This window comes from Haliotis rubra, unplaced genomic scaffold (genome assembly GCF_003918875.1).
Source record: "Haliotis rubra isolate DU_JTF1 unplaced genomic scaffold, ASM391887v1 Scf791, whole genome shotgun sequence".
Classification (NCBI taxonomy): Eukaryota; Metazoa; Mollusca; class Gastropoda; order Lepetellida; family Haliotidae; genus Haliotis; species Haliotis rubra.
In genome coordinates, this window is record NW_025767514.1 from 56,456 (window position 1) to 66,738 (window position 10,283).

A 10,283-nucleotide genomic window follows, 5' to 3' on the forward strand; every position below is an offset into this window, starting at 1 on the left:
GTTCGTGAAAGAGTTATCCCCCTTTGTTTATTTGCTAGCAGACAACATTTTCCGTGATCCTCAGTATGGATGATTTAGAGAAGAGGAAGTTGATTTTAGAGTATTATGTTCTGCTAATATTCGCATTTAATACGCGAGTAATGAGTGAAAAAATTTAAAATTTACAATCTTTTAATTCTCAATAATTTCTTGTTGTACTGTATATAGTTTCGGCGCAGGGATTCGGGACACAAAACAGCCAACCCAAAATCTAGCCAAGCCAAATTTTAACGAGTTCAGTTTCAAACCGCTTTTAGCAATATTGAAAGAGGGGGACACCAGAAATGGGTTTCACACATTGTACCCATGTGGGGAATAGAACGCTGGTCTTCAGTGTGAGGAGCGAGCGCCTTAACAATACTGCTACCCCCCACCGCCCTAGATGTTGAACGAAGGAGAGCAATTGATTAATTTATTAATGAGTTAAGTTTTACGCCGCACTCATGTATTAATATTTGTCGCCTTGTAGGGCTGGCAGTGGAAGCATCTTTACGTTTGAAACTTTTATAGTTTCTTGAATACTGTCGTTCGATGTAATAAGAGAAAACTAAAATCGCAAACCTTACAACTAACATTGACAGAATTCAAGCCGTTAACATAATCAATTCCACATTACTTCTACATTTGAAATTGAATTTCCTTCCACCATACGTTTAACACATGCAACATACCATCAAATAAACAGCTGTGCTCTTTTGAAAGTGTCGCCAACGCTAATCCGGTGTTGCTCCCTCCATTCACATACGATGTGTTCACCTGGGCCCCGTTTCACAGCGCAGCGACTGTCGTACCTCCTATACTGTTGGGATGGTGGGGTAGCCTAGTGGTTAAAGCGTTCGCTCGTCACGCCAAAGACCCGGGTTCGATTCCCCACATCGGTACAATATGTGAAGCCCATTTCTGGTGTCCCCCGCCGTGATATAACTGGAATATGGCTAAAAGCGGCGTAAAACCAAACACACACACTCACTCACTCCTATTCTGTAACATAGACTTAGGACAGTCGTAGCTCTAAGGTAGCTTTGTGAAACCGGGTCCTGATGTCTGTACTGATCTGAACTTGGCCTGAACTTGGCCTTTTCTTTAATTCAGAAAAAAAACTAAACATCCTTTAATAGGAATTACAATTGCCACAAGACAAATATAACAGTAACAAAGTTCACAGGATAAAATCTTTTATTTACAAAAGGTCATCCCTGCCTCACTACGTGATATATTCCACACCACACATAGTGAGTCAGGAGACTACAATCAACAGGAGACGACCAGAGTCACCCACTCGAGAAACATACTTTCTACAAAATAACAGTAAGTCTTCACACAGTTGTCGATACGCATGATGGGAACAACACTTCCAGACATAGGCAACAAGGGCAGCCATGTTACGACGTAAATTGTAATAAAAACGCAAATTGTAATAAAAATTGACGTAAATTGTAATACGCAAATTGTAATAAAAATTGACGTAAATTGTAATAATTTTCGTTGCGGTAAAATGTAATAAATATTTACGTAAATTGTAATAACAGTTTTAATTACTCGTAAATACGCGGGTGTTTGTTTTTCGTTGCATTTCATACATCAAATAAGCTTGTTAGGGCGATAACTCAAGAAAGAAATGATGGATATGGTTCAAATTTGGTACCAAGGTATATTGGCGAGATTCACCGACACAAGTGAAATGGAGTGACCTTGAGATACTTTTCAAGGTCACAGCAAAAATCTGAGGGCGGTTTTGCCAATATAAAGATTGTTAGCGCGATAACCCAAGAAAGAATTGACAAATCTTAGCTAAATGAAGAAAATGATATTCGTCCTGATATATAATCGATATAAGATCTCTTACTGTCCTCTGTATCATGTCTTTTCGCAAATATCTTTTGGGGTTTTGATATGTATAAATATAAAGTGGGGTGGTTTCTAACGGGTATATCAAATCAAATCAAATCAAATTAGACATTTGTATAGCGCTACATATCCAGAGTCCTGCTCATGTGCGCTTAGTCGAATGCTCGTTTGAAGGGGATGGTTTTGCGACAAGATCGGAAACTGTTGATATTTTCCGATTTTCTGACATTTTCAGGTAATCAATTCCAGAGTACAGGACCCGGTCTGCTAAATAATCTGACTCCGTATGTTGTGGTTCGGACAAATGGAATAGCCTAGCTGAATAGCAATGAAATGCATCACAAATTAAACTTCAGGAAACAAAATAAGCAAGAAACATTTTTGTATGTTTGAGATTGGTAGAGGTCGGCTAGAATCAAACTTAGATATTAAACTGCACAAAAGGCAAATTGAAACTACAATCGCTTGTTCAAATGACTCCCCCCTTCGGTTTACTGAAAGAACTCGAGTAAGAAATGATGGATTTTGTTCAAATTTGGTACCAAGGTTTATTGACGAGATTTACCGACACCACTTGAATTTAGTGACCTTGAGGTCATTTAAAGGTCACAGTGAAGGTGTAACAGTTTTGCACATGCCAAGTTTGGTAGCCGCGAAATTAGGAAAGTATTAATAGATTTTGATCCAATTTTATATCAAGGTGTATTGGCGGGAATCCCCCTACACCAATTGAAACAAAATATGCAAAAAACATGTTGTATGTTGGTAAAAGTCAAACTTAGATATTAAACTGCACAAAAAAGCAATTTTAAACTATAATCGCTTGTTCAAGTGACTCCCCCTTCATGTTTACTGAAAGGGCCTGTTTTGGAGACACTACCCACCCCCTTTCAGTTGACGTCATCATAAGGATATAACTCATCCTAAAGTTTTCACTTATTCATACATGGTGTCAAGGGTTCAAACTAAATACTGAATGGTCACACAAGTGTCAGCTCTCAATATGTTGTATATCTGGACACAATGTTTTTGAAAATTTAAAATGAGGGTGTCCTAAAAAAAAAAGTCCCCGTCTAAATGTAAATCAAGCAATCCAAATCTTTGAATGTTGATGATGACGGGAAGTCATCCAATACTATGCTGAACATCTTTTATATGATACTATCTGAGGGTATACCATTATCCAAGAGATAGCGCAATAGTGCAGTTGTAAGTCGTCTGCCTATCACGCTGAAGGCCCTGTTTCGAGGAGGCACCGAGGTTCGGTTCCCGAGATGGGCACATTTGCGTAGTATCCTTGGACAAGATACTTAGATCTACACTGTCTCAGTTCACCCAGCTGTAAAATGGGTACCCGTGAGTATGTGCTGGCAATGTGAGTGTTTAGTTCATTGCGCCTAACAGGCAGCATGGCTGTACAGTCCCCAGGGAGTTGAAAAAGTATCGGAAACTACGATAGTGTCATATGATCGGGGATAGTAATGTACGTAGCGCCGTGAGCAGGCAATGTGCCTGGATGTGAGCGCCATATAAGCGGACTATTACTATTACTAGATACCAAATGGGAGATCGTTTTCCATTTTCTGCAAATTTGCAAGAAACATAATACCCAAATGTTGTGATGACTAATATTTCGTTAACCACATTACCCACATGAAAATTTGGATATGACTTTGCTAATGATTCCTTCATAATAAAATGGAAGCTTTTTTTCAAACATTGGACATCGAGAATATAGTTAGTTTGACTACTTTTTCAACGCCCCTCGTAACATACTTAAAAGAAATGAGAACGTCTAACGAAAAAAGCATTTCGATCTCTGAATACTTCTGAGCTATTTAAATACAAAAAGCAATGAATAAAGTAAATAATCTGAAAAGAATAGCCAAGGGAAACTTTTAATCTATTTTTGATAACTATTTATCACCTCAGTCTACTCAATCAGGTGGTTACTACTTCATCGGGGCCCACTCCCCTTCTTGTCACTGATGATTCTGGGATACCTTCAGTTTTTACAGATTTGAATAAAGCTCAAACATTAAATGAATATTTTGTATCTGTTTCAAATGTTACTGATGGCGGCAAGACTTTGCCACCTGTTAGCCATCGCTGTGTTAACAGTATAACAAATGTCATTGTAACCGAAAAGGAGGTATCTGATAAGACCTTACCAGCAAACAAATCTAGTGGACCTGATGGCATTAACATGAAAGGGGTAAAACGAATTTGTACATCTATAGCTAAACTTCTTTGTTTGTTGAATAATATATCACTGAGTGACTGTATTTCCTACATTGCGGAAAACAGGTAATGTTACTCCTATTTTGAAGGAGATGCATCCCTCCCAACTAATTACAGACCTACATGTATTAGTTTATTATCTGTCCTTTGGAAAATCCTTGAAAGAATAATGGTAAAGCATGTGCACGGCCATTTCCATGAACATAACATTTTAAGTAAATTCCAGTCAGGTTTTACTGCTAGTCATTCTACTACATCTCAACATAGACAATTTGCTCAGTCCTAGATAATCACCACCTTTACTGTATGCTGTTTTGTGATATTTCAAAAGCTTTTTACAGGGCATGGCATAAAGGTTTATTGCACAAATTAGAAAATGATGGTGTTCGTGGAAACGTACTTAGTTGGTTAACTAACTATATATCTGGGCCCGGTTGTTCAATACTCGGTTATCTTAACCGCCGGTTAACTCCTAAAGCCCGGTTAAATCCTTAACCGGCCGTTAAAGTAACCGAACGTTAAATATGCGTTGTTCAATACATGGTTAGTCATGCCGTTAGCTAACGTCGCCGTCAAAGTTTAACAGTGTGGTTAACGTCACTGGTTAGCTTCCATATATCCCATAGTTCCGTTTTCTGTTTACTTCCGGTTTACCAAAAATGAAAACGCAAAATGTCGCCTGCACCCCAAGGAAAAAGAGAAGTCGAAATTTCTCTGCTGACGAAGAGAATGTAATCCAGTCAATGGTTGAGGCCAACTCTATAGTTTATCATAGGCATGCGAATGTCGTAGCGTTACGAACGTTTTGTATTGGAACACAAGGTTCCAGCCGTTTTCATAATTTATATTTCAAAGACATATGATCCAGGCTCTGTGTAGGACTTACTTCAATTCCAGCAACAGAAAAGACATTTTAATGAAAAACTATAGCACAGCTATAGATAAAATATGATGAATCCATGAAAATAATGTTAATATTAGAAGCATGTTGTCCGTGGATAGAAAATGTATAAATATTACACACAGATTTGCGCTTAGACGGCTACAGTCTTAATGAATCTTTGAATTCCCACAATACCTATCGCTCACTTTTCACTCCTTAAATTGTCATGACTGTATGGCCAAGTCGTGAAGATGATATCATTTATTAATTATTTGCCAAGTCTGTCAAAAATTGTATTGTATGAACACACATTGACATTGCCAAATCTTTTAACATCAAACAATATAGATGTTGTGTAATAATTACTATAGCTTTTATCTGAAATATGCATTCAATATCAATAGAAACTTAATATCTTACTAGCACCACGTGCAAGTAATCAAACTGTAATCGTACTATAGGCCCCAGGGCCAATCCTGCTGAATACATTCGATCTATTATCCGACCTTACTTTTGACAAGAATCTCATGAATAATACTGTGCAATATCGTCATGCAATATCGCCTTCACAGACGCATATTCCGGAAAGATGTCTTGAAAAACATGAAGCTGCGTCTAATTTATAGATAAACATAATTTCCTCGATACTCATTAATCAGATGAACCTTCATTTAGCTCAATTCACAAGTGACTGCAGAAAATGCATAATTCTTGTTAATAACTTCAGGGTCGGAAAACATATATTATATTTCATAAGTGCATTATAGAACGCTGTAGTAGATAAACATAATTTCCTCGATACTCATTAATCAGGTGAACCTCCATTTAATGCATAGATAGTTCTTTTCAATGTCTTCAAGGACGGAACACATGTATTATATTTCATAAGTGTATTATAGAACGCTGCAACGATTCGGCAGAGAAATACTATAGTGCCATAGTATTCCTTTATGAACCTATCAGTGTATAACATTAGCATTCAGATATTGTTATAAAATAAGTTAAAAATTCCAAATATTATTGTGTAATATGACAAGAGATAGTGTTGTGTTCGCTGTGACAAAAAGGTTTCGATATTCAAATATAACATTTAATCAAAGTGACTACGAAGTAGGCCTGCATATCACTCACAACAGAAATAGATACATAATAATGTTATGTTTATTTTCCTACATATCAGTTGCGAGAGCAATGTTTATGCTAACTAAGTTTTCATCAATTAATACAGCATTTTTAAAAGATGATTTGCTTCAATTAAAACATTCGAAGAATGAAAAGGAAATTAGGCCAATTGCTGAAATGATTAGTAAAAATATAATTAAAATCCATCTATGGGAAGGGATGCCAGACGGACATATCAAAACAAACTCGGATAATTACTTGGAGTATGGATTTTCAAAAATAGCATATTAATTAACAATGATATCAGTTTTAATAAAATCACTAATAATTCTGAAACGTTGCCGGTAAGCCTGGAATCGTGTTCAGATGTTTTCATAAATACACTCACACGGACGCCCAAGTGCACTTTGCGCCCTATTGGATAGTGTTTACAAAATCACGTTTCTCGAAGGCCGGTATTGAAACGCCAATTACATCACTTGTATGTCATATTCAGCGGCGACAAATGAATCACTGAATTCTAAGGCTGGGACGGGTACTCGGGTACTCGAATCCGGGTCGGGTACAGCTGGAATCGAGTCCTATTTGTAGGAATCGAGTATCCGGAAAGGGAGAGAGCTCTGTAATGACAAGGGCAGACAATAGCTTGTATTTTTCATTTTTGACGTAACACACATTTACATCATTGAGTGAGTGAGTGAGTGAGTGAGTGAGTTTAGTTTTACGCCGCACTCAGCAATATTCCAGCTATATAGCGGCGGTCTGTAAATAATCGAGTCTGGACCAGACAATCCAGTGATCAACAACATGAGCATCGATGTGCGCAATTGGGAACCGATGACATATGTCAACCAAGTCAGCGAGTCTGACCACCCGATCCCGTTATTCGCCTCTTACGACAAGCATGGGTTACTGAAGATCCATATTCTAACCCGGAAATTCACAGGTTTTTACATCTTTGGTATTGTCCGATTAATGGAGCATAGCTTTAATGACTGTAATTTATCTGTGCATGAGCAGCGAGTAGTTAAGTTACAGTAGCAGCAGGAACAAAACGTTCGTTATACTCTACATTGGTTAAACAGACGTAAATTAAATAGCTGAGGTCAGTTTTAATGTCTTATTACCAACTGTTCAAGTTTTCTACAATAATCTCTGTCAAATCGTGATTGAATATTCAGAAAGTTGACCCGAATGTATTTCTTACATTTCCGGGTACTCGATTCCGACTCGGGTAAGTACATGCGGGTACTCGATTCCATTGTTTCCTACTCGTCCCAGCCGTACTGAATTCCTCATACATTTTAGAATCTAATTACAATTGGTCTTTTTGGCACCAATACCAAGTGTCTAGATAAAGTGAAACGAAAGATATTGGGGGTGGAAACAACTGCTGTGCTCGAAAGACACCTGTTTGAAATGTAAACAAAGAAAATTTCAGACTTTACACTGTGTAGCATTTTCTCAATTTTTCAGACACCCATTTGCATGGAAAGAGCATAGTAGCGAGAAATAGGAAATTAAAAATAGATACAATACAGGAATGTGATGTGTTTACACGAAACTGTCATGTTTCTGTGCTGCGTGACGCCATGACTGACGCAAAATCACGCAGAACGACAACGGTAATAATCGGCAATTCTGGCTTCTTTTCTTTCTTAAAATGGGAGTGTATTTGGCAATTTCTCTGAGGTGAAGGTCGGTAGAATAAGAGTATACACAATCACCATATCCCGCCGATTACACTTTCAGTATCATAATGTAATCGTTCGGATATTTTTTCATGAAACTAATTTAATTATCTACATGTAGCCTTGTTCAATATCATATCATACGTGGGTATAGGGTGTACGTGTTATATTCTTTGAAAGTGTTTGTTTGAATAATATTTACAGAAGAAATTCACACATTTAGTGTAGTAAAGCATATATAAACCTTTCCACAAGTGTTAAAAGATGAAACGTAGGCATCATGTACTTGTACAACATGTATTTTAGTTCCTATGATGTGCATAGATACAGTTTCGTATGTAACTCTTCGTCAGAATAATTTCCAATATCGAAGTCCAGTCCACGATACACCCTATCCTTTCTTTGCTGAACTGGCATCATGAAAGCAGTGTTAGCCATGAACGCCATTTACGAGTTAACCACACTGTTAAAAAGTTAGCGGCGGACCTTAGGTGTGTTAACTTAACGTCACGTTAACAGCCTGTTAAAAGTTAACAGAGTTTTGAACAACAAGATAACCCTCTGTTATTTGGTAACAGTCGGTTAAATGTACTTAACAGGGCCCGGTTGTTCAATACTCGGTTATCTTAACTGCCGGTTTAATCCTTAACCGGCCGTTAGGTAACCGAACGTTAAATATGCGTTGTTCAAAACATGGTTAGTCATGCCGTTAGCTAACGTCGCCGTCAAAGTTTAACAGTGTGGTTAACGTCACTGGTTAGCTTCCATATATCCCACAATTCCGTTTTCTGTTTACTTCCGGATTACCAAAAATGGAATCGCGAAATGTCGCCTGCACCCCAAGGAAAAAGAGAAGTCGAAATTTCTTTGCTGACGATGAGAATGTAATCCAGTCAATGGTTGAGACCAACTCTATAGTTTATCATAGGCATGCGAATGTCGTAGCGCTACGAACGCTTGTATTGGAACACAAGGTTCCAGACGTTTGCATATATATTTCAAAGACATATGATCCCAGCTCTGTGTGGGACTTACTTCAATTCCGACAACAGAAAAGACATTTTAATGAGCAACTATAGCACAGCTATAGATAAAATATGATGAATCCATGAAAATACATGTAATATTAATACTAGAAGCATGTTTTCAGTGGATAGAATATTTACAAATATTACACACAGGAGTTACGCTTAGACGGCTACAGTCTTAATGAATCTTTGAATTTCCACAAGACCTATCGCTCACTTTTCACTCCTTAAATTGTCATGACTGTATGGCCAAGTCATTAAGATGCTATCAATATCATTTATTGATTATTTGCCAAGTCTGTCAAAAATTGTAATGTATGAACACATATCGCGAAATCTTTTAACATCAAACAATATAGATGTTGTGCCAATAATACCATTAGCTTTTATCTGAAATATGCATTCAATGCCAATAGAAACTTAATATGTTACTAGCACCACGTGGAAGTAATCAAACTGTAATTGTACTATAGGCCCCAGGGCCAACACTGCTGAATTTAATCGATCTATTATTCGACCTTACTGTTGAAAGGAATCTCATGAATAAAACTGTGCAATATCGTCATTATCTGAACGCCTTCACAGACGCATATTCCGGAAAGATGTCTTGAAAAACATGAAGCTGCGTCTAATTTATAGATGAACATAATTTCCTCGATACTCATTAATCAGTTGAACCTTCATTTAGTTCAATTCACAAGTGACTGCAGAAAATGCATAATTCTTTTTAATGACTTCAAGGTCGGAAAACATGTATCATATTTCATAAGTGTATTATAGAACGCTGTAGTAGATGAACATAATTTCCTCGATACTCATTGATCAGATGAACCTCCATTTAGTTCAATTCACAAGTGACTATAGAAAATGCATAGATAGTTCTTTTCAATTTCTTCAAGGACGGAAAACATGTACACATGTATTATATTTCATAAGTGTATTATAAAACGCTGCAACGATTCGGCAGAGAAATACTATTGTGCCATTGTATTCCTTATATAAACTACATCAGTGTATAACATTAGCATTCAGATATTGTTATAAAATAAGTTTAAAATTCCAAACATTATCGTGTAAAATGACAAGAGATAGTGTTGTATTCGCTGTGACAAAAAAGGGTTTCGATATTCAAATATGAAATTTAATCAAAGTGACTACGAAGTAGGCCTGCATATCACTCATAACTCACAACGTTTCGCGAAGGCCGGTATTGAGACGCCAATTACATCACATATATTTCATATTCAGCGGCGACAAATGCATCACTGAATTCTAAGGCTGGGACGGGTACTACGGTACTCGAATCCGGGTCGGGTACAGCTGGAATCGAGTCCTATTTCTAGGAATCGGGTACCCGGAAAGGGAGAGAGCTCTGTAATGACAAGGGCAGACAATAGCTTGTCTTTTTCGGTTTTGACGTAACACACATTT